The sequence below is a fragment of the Lepidochelys kempii genome, chromosome 12, assembly GCF_965140265.1.
Source record: "Lepidochelys kempii isolate rLepKem1 chromosome 12, rLepKem1.hap2, whole genome shotgun sequence".
NCBI lineage: Eukaryota > Metazoa > Chordata > Testudines > Cheloniidae > Lepidochelys > Lepidochelys kempii.
Window position 1 is genome coordinate 33,942,096 of NC_133267.1, and position 14,847 is coordinate 33,956,942.

The window sequence follows — 14,847 nt, forward strand, 5'->3', positions numbered from 1 at the left end:
ATTCCCGACTAAAATGGATTAAATGGTGCTGAGGTAAGATGTATAACTCTCTAATAGAATCCTTGTATTTCTGCACTTCAGCCTATTTCCCTTCTGAAGCACAGGCCAGAGGTCGGGGAGGTGTGTTTTAAACCTGGAATAGTTAAACTGCATTAAACCCCTCTGTGGACACTCTTATTCAGATACAAAGTGGCTTTAATTCAGTTTATCTTAACCTAATTTAACTCTGCTGACTTAACATTAGGTACACAGGTTTGAAAATAGGGCCTGAGCTTTTAACTCCCAGCAAGCTTTTCTTTACAAATCTTTTACAGACGTTTTCTAGCCTATTGTTATGTCCCAGAAAATATACGTTGAACCTCAGTCTTGCAGGGAATGGTACTATGACCTCCACCCTTTTTTCAGGATTTTATATTATAAAGCTTTTATAGTTAATACTTTCTTTCGGTTTAACAGAGCACCTCTGCCCTCTTTGCCCACAGTTTCTATGATTCTGTCCATGTCGTGAACCTCCAATAGTATGAGTATTTAAGCCCTTTCAGTACCTTTAGGTGTGGACTTCAATGCAACCTGATAGGGTTTCTCAATATAAACAGGATTCTCTTTGACATTTAAAAACAAAATCTTTGATAAATAATGTTTCCAGGAAAAGAATTCCCAAGGATCCACTACCCTTAATGATTATGCTGGGTCCCAAGATATAGATTTTCTGATTCTGGAAGTGCTCCAAGCATCATTATCTTATCCTTCTAGGGCCAAATTTTTCACTCATTTTATACCATTTCAGTCTTATTGAAATCCAAAGGATTGTGCAGAATATAGCTCGGCAGAAAACTTGGCCTATCCATTTTAACTGATGCATTTGTCTGCTCTAAGTTCTAATGAGGTTGGCTAGTGATTATACCAGATCTCCAGGATTTGTCTAGTCCTTTTGGTCTTACCTTTTGCTGTGTGACTGATATGATAGCTCTTCTAATCTGCATATTTCCCATAATCTGCATTTGCCACTTTTTCTGGTTGTAGCTTCTGCTTATCAATTCTTATCAGAATATTGGCTGTGAGGAGCAAAGAAGAACACAAGCAGGTGGCTGTGATGTATATATGATATGTATATAGCTGCTGAGTTAAATTAAAAACAAAAAAATCCATAGATTAAATTCTGACTCTTTGATGTTAAGATTAGGCCAGGTGCTTTACAACACGTTTGAAGTGATACCCACACTGCCAGTAACTCCCTTGTCCTTTATGGGAAGATTTTCGATGAACTTCAAGAGGATGAGTCAATTGCTTGGCTCTCATTGGATAAAGTAGTGCAGAATGTGGGAAACAGTTGCTAAGGAACTCCCGTGTTTTGTCTTCTGCTTCTACTAAGCAGTAAAATTTTCCCTTTTACTACATTCCTGGATTCCATGAGTTCCTGATGGTTTTCCATTCCCTTGACACTCCCTTCCGTGACTCAGAAAATTTAGCAGAAAGCATTTCAAAGAGGTTTAGTTTCTTTAGATAGGTTGTTGTTTTCATCAGGCAGAAATGCAATGCATTCTCTGATGGATCATTTATGTTTCAGATTGTAAGAGAGACTAATAGCCCCCTTTACCAGGCAAGTTACTCCTGCTGTGACATCTAAGCATCAGGATCCCTTGGTTTGGGAAATAGCTCTAATTTTTGGTTTTATTTGTCCTCTTTAACATTCCTATTTAGTTGTAACCTTAGCCATAAAAATCCTCCTCTTGCCATGTTGGGTATTATTCACTCAGTGAATATTAAAGCAACATCAAAATAGGTTGGTACAGAGATGCTGGTTTGGAATGTCGTTCTTGACCTACTGGTTCCACCTATGTAAAAGTTCCTTGTATAAGCAATGCTAACAATACAAATACAAGTAGCTTGCAAAGTTAAACTGAACTTAGCTGCTGTGCTTGTAGGTCCTGTGGCCTCTTTTGTCAAGTGCTGAGGGGGAGAGAAAAGTACATGCAGTTTATTTTGGATCTGACAGTACGCTGTGTACTTATAGTAGGCTCAAACTTGAGTGTGATCAGGAAGGGTTTCTTTCTGATAGTGATAGTTACAATTATGTATTTGATGAGGTGGACTTAAAAGTGCATTTTATATACTGATTCTTGTGGGTGGTTCCATACTTTTGTTATAACAGAGTTAGCATTCTCCAGCATCTGTTGTGGGAAACCTTTCTTTCCCCTTATTTCCAGAAATACCCCATAAAGACAATCCTTGATTTCCAGCCACTCCTGCCATCTAAAAACCAAACCAAAACAAAACAAAACCCCAAAACAAAACTAGGCAGTAACATCTCAGCATAAAGATCTCTAAAATAATGCATGTGATCATAATGCTTTTCAGTGCTGAGAAGCTGAAAGGTCTGCTGTCTTCTGCTTTATAAAACTCTGTAGTATTTTCAGTCGTTTCAACCTAAGTCATTAGAAAGTTGCTCCAGGCTGAAGTCAGACTTCTCAGTCCATTGATTTTTTTTTAAACAAAACATTTTTGCAATATTTTTAATTAGATTGGCTGTCTTTTAATGAGTGCCTAGAAAGAGATGTTTGTCAGTTCTTATGTCAGGGCAAGTTTTCTTCCTCACAGATCCTTTTTCCCTACAGCTCTGTCATGTGGTAGTTTGTCCCTTTTTTGTGACTTGGCCCTCCGAAAGGGTCATGAATCGCAGTCCATACCTTTCAAGGCACACAAAAAGAGTGCAATAATGGGACAGTCTTCAGATGCCTGCAAGGGCTTCAGGGCTTTCTCCTTTGGTCAGGGACTTGGGATCTAGACCTTTGTGCATTCAGGGCCTTCCCCATCTGCGTTCCCCACTGAGGGATTGGCTCCTCATGTTGTCCCCTCTGTAGAGATTAGTAGGGGAGCCAGGGCCCAGCCTCTCCTCCTGCCTCTAATACATAGCCCAAAGGTCGGACGGCTAAGTCCTGCACCTCGAGGTGCTAAGCGGCTACCTTCCTCAACCATTTCTTACCAGAATCTCCTTTTTCCCCAGAGGGTTAATTAAAGAACTGAACACAAAATAAAGTTTCTGACCTTCAAGCACTACCACCAGTCCCTCCTTTGAAGGCTTGTTCAGATCTGTATTTGCCAGATTGCTGTTTTGGTTCTTGTCTGTGGGCAGCTTACCAGAGTAGTCCTAACGGTGTATGATTTCACTTTAAATCAGTAAGCTCCAGCAATAGGAGATTCTGGCTTTGCAACAGGTTTACCTATTCAGTGGAAATTGCAATAACCAAAATTCATGGCTGTTCCCACATACTCAGAAGCTTACAGAACAGTCCAAGTGCATAGAGGAGTCATATCAACTAGCATTTCCATCTCACATATTCCCGCACCTTGTCTTGAATCTCCTTTTTATCCCTACAATAGAGATTCTCTGATTTCTTCCAACTCTTGGGCTCAGAGATCCACCTGAATGGTCTGACTAGGAAGGAGAAACCATTTTGCTCCACTCCAATTGCAACCACATTTTGCTCTCTTAGCTTCTGTCTGCCCCACAACAGGAAAACTGACTTTGGCAGCAAATGTCACCATAGCAGATCTCATCCCTGTTGTGCTGTCACCGGTGATGGACTTAGGGACTGAAGGGAGAAAAATGCAGCAGGTGTTGAAATGTTAAGATTTATCATTGCAGCTTTTAAGAACACCGAATTTGAGAGCAATCACTGGAATTATTCTTTGTTACCCCATTCCCCCCATTCTCCAAATGGAACCCATATGGCAATGTGAAATGGCTTAATTAATATATGTGCTGAGTTATGTTGAAGCTGATCTTTCACTTTGTACCAAAGCTGACCATTTTAAGCTCAGTAAGTAAACCTCATTAATATGCTGAGCTTTTGCGCACAGGATATATGGTATTAAAAGGGAGTTTGATACTGACATAAATGAAGAATGATTAATGAAACTTTGATCTTCATAGTTTAGGGAGGATAGTTATACTTATGGAGGAAGAAGAAGGAAGGGAAAACAAAGTTTTCTTGAAGGGTGGATTAAAAGGTTAGCACAAGCAAATCACATGCCCTTATAAGTCAGATAGTGGTAAGTGCGTGGCACGTGATTTATGATGTTTCTCAGGGAATCACTCTGTTTTCTTTGAGAGTATTTCATGACCAAAGCTCAATTGAGAAAGAATATGCAGGTCCCTATTATATATTGTTCCTATAAGATCTATGATAGAGGGAAGAAAAGATGATCTTGAGGTGAAGATCATGGACTGGGGCTAAGGAGACCTGAATTCTGCCCCTGACCTCCCGTCTGATTTTGCTTAAATTACTTATTTTTTATCTGCCTACTTTCCACATCTGTAAAATGGGGATATCCTCAGTGTGATATTGCTAGGATAAACCTTGAGTACTGGGAGGAGCTGATACCATGGTGATGGAAGCCATATAAATACACAGATATACTGTAGAATCATATAAGTTAGTGATAAAATAATTCCTGGCAGTACATTTCACTTCACACTTCTTCTAGTTCTCTACTTCATCAAATTATGGGGTGTGCATGTCTCCTGTGGGATTTTTAGTTCTGCAAATTCTATAAGTGACTGTCTGGAAGTTTTCCTTGATATTTAGTGTTATATTTTTCCTTCTTAATGTCCTAATTAAAACTTTTAATTACTCTTCTTTTGACTCAATACAACTCCATCTTCTTCCATAAAGCCTGTACTTTATCATAAAATCAGTGGAGGCATTTCTCATTGATTCTAGTGGAGAATGAGTTCCTCAGTTTATGTATTGGAAACAGAAATGACTTGAACTAAAATTCGAGATCCAAACACATCCAAAGTTTGGATCCAGATCTGAACTTTGCAGTTTGTGTCCATGTCTAGCTGGAAATACACATCAGTCATTTGATGTCAATGGAATATCCTCTTCTCAACCTTTCCTATCTAGCTTGAAATCTGCCTAAAAAGTCCTCCAAGGCTTGACCTTAAGAAGTTAGTACCGCTCCTCTTTAATAAGAGACCATCTGGTGCAAACAGAAGCAAATAGTGCCTATTTGTTATCTATTTGTCCACATTTTTCAAATCAGGGGTTTTTTTTAGTTTTAATTAAGATTTGATAATAATTGACCAAACAGAACTATATGACCTCAGATATTTCAGTGAATGATTTATACTCTACTATCATCATCAGCAAATGACTAAGAGTATGATCCTTGTTGTAGAGTTAAAAAAAATCAATAGTCCTGATCCATCTGTTTTATATTATTAATGAGAGGATCTAGAAAACTTGATGAAGAGAAGGATAGTGTGTGTGTTTGAGTGTGAATGTAAATAGCTTCCTGACCAATACAATGTAATGATCTTTCCAGTAGACTGCAATGATTTCATCAGTGAATGGCAGATTTCTAGATAGGAGTGTTTGAAACCAGACTTTAAGAAGAGACTCCATATGATGTATCACCAAATCATTTGAGACCAACTGGTGCTTTTTATGGAGTGTGATTTTCTTGCTCGATAATTTTTAATGATTCTGAATAATTTAGTGCTGATTTTTCTCTCTAGTCATAACTCTTCTGGCTGTGAATATGATTATCAGCACCCAGTTGTGGTTAGATTATTAGGTTGGCTAGTAATGTTATAGATGATTGGTTTTTCAGCTTTAAACATTCACAACTGTAAAACTACCCAAAAAGATTGGTTTCAAATCTGCATTATTTTAGTGGATTTCATTAAGTCTGGAAAATCATAAACCAATACACTCTGTGCATTGTTTTGTAGCATATTATAAAAAAGGGGTTACACCAGAAAATCCAGAATGCATATGTTAATAGAATTAATGGAAAATTTCCCAACAGTTTTTTAAATGGAAAATGTGATTTTGTCAAAATAGATTTTTTTCACCGGAAAACGTTGATTTCAAGAACATTTTAAAATTTTTGGAAATGACATTTCAAAATGAAACATTTTATTTCCAGCTGGCATTTTGAAATAAAACATTTTCTTTCAAACTGACACTTCAGTTTAAAATGTTATTTTAATGTCGTTTAAAATTTGAAAAGTCACCATGAAAGGAACATTTTCATTTTGAATTGACGTTTTGAAACAAAATGTTTAGGTTTGAAGATAATTTTATTCTGAAATGTCGAAGCATTTTCTTCCTCTTGAAAATGTCAGTTAGACATTTCCACATTTACAAACAAAAAATTATCTGAGGTCTTTGTTTTTTTGTTTTGTTTTTTGTTTTTACACCAATTAGGAAAAAAACCCCAAATGTTGAAATGCTGATCAGCACCCCAGTTGTGGGTAGATATCAGATTAACTCATGATAAGTATTGTGCATCTGATTACTTGTGGGATGGAAATTCTGTTTTCTGACCAGCTTCTGACAGTAATTCACTAATTTTTAATCTACACAAAGAAAACCATATTTTAAACCATAATGAACACAAACTTTTGAGTGTTTGAATTCTTAGCCTTAACATTTCATTCATGCTAAGGTGTTTTTTTTTTTTGAGTTGCGCTTTTATGTTATAGATGCAAGCCTAATCCTGCTCTCATTTTGTACAGAGACAAAGCTGCCACTGAATTCATTGAAAAGGGGATAAGGCCCAAAGTTAGCAGCAATGAAAAATAAAAGACTTTTTAACATTTTTCTAACTAATCTTTTCCATTGTCCATGTCTTTATTCCAGGGATATGAATGCTAATTGTTTTGATAGACAGTTGGACTTGGACTACAGAGAGAGAGAAAGAAAAGGGTACAATTTCAAATACAGTAATTTTCTATTTTCATGCACATTTACAAAGTATCTAGAGGTGTTAAGCAGAATAGCTACAAGAATCAAAAGCTGGCACGCTCATTGCTGCAGTGAGTTTCTTCCAGACTCTTATCCTGTTGCCTTCAGCTTAACTGAGGCAAAGGTTTTCTAACCATGTATCATCACTCTTCTTGGATGGCTCTGTGCTGACAGCTAAAGGAGAGTTCTCAATAGCACAGTCATTGTGGTGTATCAAATTTGAAATTTCTTTGTACGCACAGTATTTATATTTTAAAATACCTTGAGAAGCTTTCTTGTGTTAATTATCGCTACATTTATCCTATCATATAGCTGTAGAGGACTTTAAAAAAAAAAAGCCTAATGCCTGATTCATTTTATAGTAAGGGTATGTTACATCACATGGCATTATAAAGCGTGCGTAAAGTGGATGTAAATTATAAGTTATGTCGATTTAAAGGCCTTTTACACTCCGAAAGTGGTAAAAAAGGCCTTAATGTAAATGAGAATCAGGACCAAAAACTCTGTAGTCCCTATTCTCTGTTTCCTCCCTCAGTTTTTGTCTGTAAAATTCAGGAAATGTTCAACTCAAATCTCTCAGGGAAGAAAAGTAAGTTTTCTCATTACGGGTTGTAGGTTTTTTTCCCCATAGAAGGTGCTAAATGAAATGACCACTTTAATTGTAAACTGCCTGTGATGTTCATTATCTGTGGATAAGTGGAAGATTTGAGTCCCCAGGGCTTTAACTCAGCACCTTTCACCAGCACTTTGTTCAATTAAATTGCAAAGCAAGTTCAGAGGGCAGAGTTTCTGTAGAAATGTGACTTGCAGGTACCAAGGTAAATAGTGTGCATTTTTTATCATTATTTTGATACCCTTGATATAGTGTCTTCGTAAAGAAGACAAAGGGAGAATTTATCAGATAGTAAACAAAGAATAACTCTCAGCTTCACTTAAAAATAGAAAGTTACTTTATTTCTCTATTTTGGTTTTGGTAGTATTTGCCTCTGGCAACAAGATCCCCTCTGTCCATTTCTTTTGGTAATTGCACTGTTCTTTGGAAAGAAAAGGAACTATACGATTTTATTAAAGGACACGACTTAGCATCAGTTTGAACAAACCACCACTATTCAAAATCAGAAGCAGTTTAACCTTAGGGTACACCATGTATTTTGAATAAATGCTACTGATTTAAATACCTAAATATGTGCAGCTCTGTGACAGGCCTCTCACTGCTCTGTCATAGTATATTATTAATCACCCTCTATTGTGAACTGAATATTAATTCAACTATATTAGGTGCACAAGTACAATAGCAACACTCAACATAATAGGGCCTTGGAGTTATCATATCTTCCAATTCACCAGACGTCACCAGTGCAGGAGGGTGTAATTCAACTCTAATTATTATTTAAAGAGGTAATATTTGAAGAACTTTCATTTGGAAGGACTTCTTATAAATGCTAATACAGTACTTAAGGAAATGGCACAACATGGCGAATTACGACTATTGACCTAACAACTTTCATTACAGCTAAGGGATAAAGATTTTATCATTGAAAGGAAGATGAATACTCTTTACAATAATTTTATAGGGATTCAATACATTTAGGAGCCAAAGGTTAGAGTTGTATTTTTCAATTGCATTTAAATGAGGTGCAGTTTAATATGGTGGAGCATTATTAAAAAGAGAGCACTGTCCATATTTTTTAAAAATTACGATTAATTAACCTTTACAAATGTGTCATTTTGTTTTTTCCTGAACAACAGTCATGCGCTGTCAGAAAGTGCTTCTGTCTCAGCAGCAATTGAAAACTAAGATGTTTCCTACTCTTTGAATTTTATTTGTAAAATGTTAGGTTCAAGAGAGGCACTTGACACAGCCTTAATTTGCAATAACATTATGTATCTACAAAAACAAAGTGTCTTTTTGACTTTGTAATATTCATCTGGAGTTATATATTGAACGCCACAATTTAAGGTGCAGTTTGGGGGCAATTCCCCAATGCTCAGGAGGTAGAAATAGGATTCAGATTTTTTATCTCTAGGGATGAAATCTTGGCCTTATTGAAGTCAAAGGATATTCTGCCATTGGCTTCAATGGGCTCACAGTCTCTACTTTAAATCTGGTACAGAACAGTGGTATATGTCATATGCTGTCTGTCTGATTGCTTATACAGACTGTTTTATGGGCATCAATCTAATGGCCAAGTGTCTATATAACAGAATGTGGAGCTAATTGATGTGATCATAGTGGTCGTCTCAGCACAAGGCAACAATTGAATAGGCATCAGAACATGGTTGGGAAATACTGGTGCGACCTTGCAAGAAAGAACACATGAATACCGTGGCTGGTTCCAGGGCTGTCAGCCTGGCAACATATTCGTTTCACGAAGAAAAGCTGCACCTTTTCATAATATATATTTCAAACGTAACAGAATATATTTTCTTAGCAACAAAAGCTCAGGGTCTGGTGCTCCTGAAACGAGCCCGCTGTCTGGAGGTGATATGCTATCAGGTGCTCATGGGCCATAGTGCTTCATTAACAGATATCTCACAAAGAAAACGTAAGTGTCACTGTGTGGTATTTTTGACAACAATGCAGTATTTTTGTTGTTTCTGTTGGGAGAGCGGAGGAACACTGATCAAAGCCTGCAGTATATTGATTTTTACTCAGATTTCCTAACCACCCCCCCCTTGTGCATGCAGTAAATAAGACTGAATCGTACACACACACAATATGTGGCATAGATATGACCTGACTATATAACAGATGTTTCCAGGAATAGGATCTCAAAGAGTCTCGTAGCTTGTTTTAGTAAGACCTGCTTTCATTCACTTTGAAAAAAAGAGTGCGTGCATGTGTGTCATACTGTAGCAACAGGTTTGGGCTGCGCTGATATTAAAGAACTTTAAATATACTCCTGGAAAGTTTTACGGGTCTTGTGCCACCATTTGTGTGGTCTTTTATTTACATTGCTGCGATTGGGAAGACAGTATTGAAAAATACAGATGAGGTCAACTACTGCATCCCTCTGCACACACACATCTCCCATTTAAAAGCCAGAGTTTGTCACATTTGCTGTGATTGAGAAGCCTCTTACTGGCTGAATAGTTCCATTCAAATCAGTGGAAGTTTGTCACTGAGTAAGGTACTAATGAACCCATAGAAAAGGGGCTTTCAGAATCCGGCCTCGTGTCAGTTAGGCATTCACATGTCGTTTCTACAGGACTAAGATCAGGGCATGATGATACTGAGTCTGTATGATGATTGACTTTTTAAAGAAGGTAAGAGAAAACGTATAAGAGATTGTGACTTGTCTAAGACCAAACAGCATGTCAATGGCAAAGTTTCATGAACTCAAGTTCTGACTCCCGGATTCCTGTGTCACAGTTTGAGGGTAACTGCACCTGAATACACATGCGTGCACACACACACACACCCCCTACCTCTGCCCCGTCGTCTGCTCCAGGTGTTCCCAGTCATATCTCTAGCCATCAGCTGTCTCGGGGCAGGGACCCATATCCTTCTCCCTTATGACTGGGATATTTAAGGCTGCACAGCTCCATGCCTTGTACATGATACCTCCAGCAAGCCAGTCTGCCTAATGGCCAACACCTGTACGTTGCTTTCTCTTTGAGAATTATGAACAGTGTCTTGCCAGCAATTACAATTTACCCCACAGCTCTTTCTTTATTTAGACATTTATTCTTAAGGCAAAAACATTACAGAACAAAACATATAAAAAACAATAAAAGTTCTAATATACACATGACAAAAGCTTACCAGAGATCACCCATCAGTCTTATGGTCCTCAGTATGCCAAGGTCTTCCACATCCCTTCCACAAGGGTTGGGACTCCCCTTGGATGGATGGTCCTGTCCATTTCCTGGATCACAAAGAAGGCCCTATATCAGTTCAAGCTCTGCTTTTTATACCAATAGCCCTTTCTTTGTCTGAGTCTCTGGAAAACCTTGAACCCTACAGGTGATGCTTCTTCAGAGTTGTTTACAATCCCCAGGGTAACCATCCCCACTGTTTTTAGTTCCTAGAGGAGCTGTGGCAAGGCTCCCCCAGGGAATAGAACACTATCATGGATAAACCATTCATAAATTTAATACAGTGGTCCCCAGAGATACTTCATGGGTTTGCAATATCTGTCATAGCCTACATGACCACTAGACCATGCTGTCTCACTACAGTAAGAACCTAATCTAAAATCTATTGAAATCAATGGAAAGAATCCCAAAGACTTTTGATGGTTTTGGATCAACTGCTTACTGCAGTGAGACAGGATGATTTAGCAGTCATACTGACTCCCATAATAGGCTTCCATTGACTTCAGTGGCCTTTGGATTAGGTCCTAAGTGTATAGAGGTATTTATTAAGGAAGGAGCAGGGAGTGTTGGTCTTAACCTTGAATGTCTTTGGTTTTTCACTCTGTCATAACCTTAAAGATCTAAAAACAGAGTTTTTGCATATGAATCATTTAATTTTTTTCCAAGTGAGATGGAATTGAAAAATTCATGTCATGGTTAATCAGTTACTTACTGTTTTATTGTCCGATTTCATAGGAATATTTGAATAGACATAAACCTTGATGCAGTTTGGTTTGTAGAACAAACACGTATACCCTACATAGTTATCCTGTGCATTGAAAATGCCAATCAATCATGATTTTTAAAATCATATTTGACTAATTAGGTAATAATGCTTGATATGGTGGTTGTTACTAGTAGATAATGGATTGCATTAGTAATTAAGTATCCCCAGTGAACTGAGAGCGCTGAACAAACAGGAGAGCCAATTGCTAAGGAGTAATGAGCACTGCACCTGATGTTATAGTTATTGAAGCAATAATTTTCACACACTGATACATTTATTATTTAAAGAAGGCATTCTCTAAAGGGATAATCACTGAATTTAGGCAGGCAGGCAGTGTTTGTTGTCTGTGAAAATTCCATACTTCCTGCTCACTAAACCCAAGTTACAGTAGACCACCCAGAACAGCCCATAGCTGTTGACAGTGGCATTAACACTGGATGTAGGACATTCAGGTTCAATGCCTATTCTGCTTAATTCAGAAGAGGGACTTGAACCCGGATGTCCAATGCTCCAGGTGAGTAACCTAACAACTAGTCTATATAGTCAATCTCTCTCACTTAATTTCTCCTTTTGATTTAATACTCATTGGGTCAGAAAGAGAGACTGCCAAATCAAGCAGAGTAGGTACTTGAGCCTGGATCTCTCATATTACTGGTGAGTGCCCTAACCACCAGTCTATTATCTGTTTGGGGGCTCTTTTTCTCTGTCCAAAAATTTCATCCTGGACCAGAGCAAAATCTTCCCAATGAAAATTTTGTCAAAACCAGTGTATTTCTGCAAAAAGTTTCATTTTTCACAAATCTTCATTTTCCAATGAAGAAACATTTAGTCGAAATTTCCTGACCAGCTCTGGTTTGGAGTGTATTGGAGCGGGACTGAAGATTTCTGTGTATGATAGATGGGTCACTAGCAAACTATAGGAACTCTAATGTTTGTAGATTAAAGATCCTGGCCATGCCAAAGTCAAAGGGAGTTTTGCCATTGACTTTAATGGTGCCAAGATTTCACACATTGTTTGTTGTCTTACCTGTTAATTTCCTTGATTTTGAGAGATTAACTTAATGGGATTTGGACTTCAGCAACTTTGACTTTTTTTAACAAAGTTCTCTATGTGGTGGAGTGTGTGTCAAATAAATCAATTAATATCAAACAGCACAGAAATTCAACCAAATTTGGGGTGAGAGGACACTTCAGCACTACCCAACAGTCTATAGCTCAGAGATTAAGAGAACTACAGTACCTTTGTTCTGTTAACTCAACAAGAGGACAAAGATAGGGAAATTGAAATAGCCCATATTGGATTATGGTCAAAACATCAGGGCAGATGATCCCTGCCTTTAATGGGATCTTTAATGATGAGAAATGAACAGAAAGTTACTTTGCATCTCCACTAGGAGGTATCAGCCCAAAACGCACACTGTCTTATAACAACACTGGTACACAGTTTCATTTCTGATTCAAAGAAGAGAGTTCCATTTGCTGAGTCACCAGTATCTCTTCTCACAATGGCCTTTTTTCCCCTTTGACTGTCTCCATTCGGGGCTACTCAAGCCTGAATGCTGCTTGTCTTTGTAAATTTGAAGAAATTGGAGCCTGAGGTGATATAGCTCCAGGCTGCTTTCATGGAGCTGTAGTTTAAAGGTCTAGGCAAACCTGCCTGACAGTACTCTGAAGTCTATGTCGATGGTGGTGGTGGTGGGTAGGGACTTACAGTGTTTCCTTCTTTCCATCAGCATCACTTTCATCTAATCTGAATTTCTCTTTAGCCCACTAATTTTCAACCAAGTGCTGCTTTCTTTCAGGCAGTTACTATGATACCTGGAAGATAGTGCTGCCTGCATTAGCTATCCACAAAGTGGCATTAGATATAGACAGGCCATTGGAGTCTCTCTTACACCACTTCTCCCTTTTTGATGGCATTTTCATTTGGCTAACTTGCATTTAGCGCCATCCTGTTGACTGTGAAGAATTTTGATAAAAAAACGGAATGAGAAGCAGCAAGGTCTATGGGAATTTGAGAGGAGTGTTATCCCGTTGGTATATAAGTTTGTGGCATGCATGTCATTCCATCCTAAATCATGGCCCTGTAACAACATGCAGATAACATAGGATGGTTTCCTTTTGAGAAAGGAGGATGTAATTTTGCACACGGCTTTTCTCTTAGTATCACAATTACTATTATCATTATTATTTGTACTGCCCTCGCTGCATATTTGTTACACTACTTATGTGTCTTAAACTTGGATGTGAGTTCTTTGTGGTAGGTACTGTCTATAACCAAATATTTGCATATTGCCCAGACTGATGGGGCCTTGAGTCGTTTGGGGTTCTCACCATTACTGAAATAGAAATAATAATAATGAAACAATGGAAACCCATAATGTCAATTAATTTGGGCAGCTGCCATTTGAGATAAGTAAGTCCTTGTGTTTTGTGAAGATTCTGACAATTTAAACGATGGCTGGTAGGGGGAAGCTTATGTTTTAAAAGGTCAGTTTGCAAAACTGGCTTTGATTCATTACAGAGACACAGCTGGATTTTCAGAAATTTGCTCCGCTTATCCCTGCAGATGTACACTCTGTCCCTGCACCAAATGGACAGTAACATTACTGTTATACTGTTGATTACATAAACATTTCCAAACATCCTGATCCCACAAATTTTACAATGGACTAAAATGATTTCTTGACATATTTGTCAACGTCGGTTACCAAGCAACCCATGGTATTGTGACTGCAGTCATATCAAATTGGTATCTACTTTGTTTTCCAGCAACCTAAACGAGAATTCTATTTAATCTAGGTGTATTCCATACTGATTTTTATGACTTTCTGCAGTCTCGGTACTCGTCAAAAAAAGACTTTCATGGTTGGGTTACATTCTTTTCCATTACTTTCTTTGACTAATGGCTATTCAGGAAGCACATTCAGTATGAAAAAGTGTTCAATTATTTTTTTTCTGGTCATTTTTTAAAACAGGAATGCAAGTGAAGACTGATCACATCAAAAGCTTTGAGTCTGGTTTCCGTTCAGATCAACCCCCAAACATTCAGGTGCTTCTGTGGGGCTTGTTTCATCCTCATTGGTTCAGGGAGGCATAAATTAAACTGTCCCTGCACACCAGTCTATAAACTATTGGGGATTCATCTCAGTGAAAGGCAGGCTTTGTGTTGTGTGCACAGTTGCTGAATTCTAGGTGCAGCTGCAACATCTCTGTAAATAGTTCCCTTACTGAAGACCCACTTTAATTTTACAAGCATGGAGTCGCCTCATATGAATATCCAGCATGCCCTGCATAAAACACAAACCTCTTGGATCTGCAAACCTGGACCTGAAGTCTCTTAAGAACATACTTTCCTGCAAAATACATATTGTATGCACTCAGCTCGGACTTACTGCTAGTTTTCTTGAAGTATTTTTGCTCTTCTGTGAACTGGAAATCAAAACTGCTGAGGTGCACAACCCTTTTTTGAACCCCAGAAATGATTTGGTTTCAAGGGGATCT

General features: G+C 38.0%; 1 protein-coding gene across 2 annotated transcripts in view; it reads left to right on the forward strand.

The window, feature by feature from the left end:
* Positions 1-14,847, forward strand: part of CDH13 (cadherin 13) — a 789,423-nt gene that overhangs the window by 406,470 nt on the left and 368,106 nt on the right. The gene's annotated exons all lie outside the window — the stretch shown is intronic.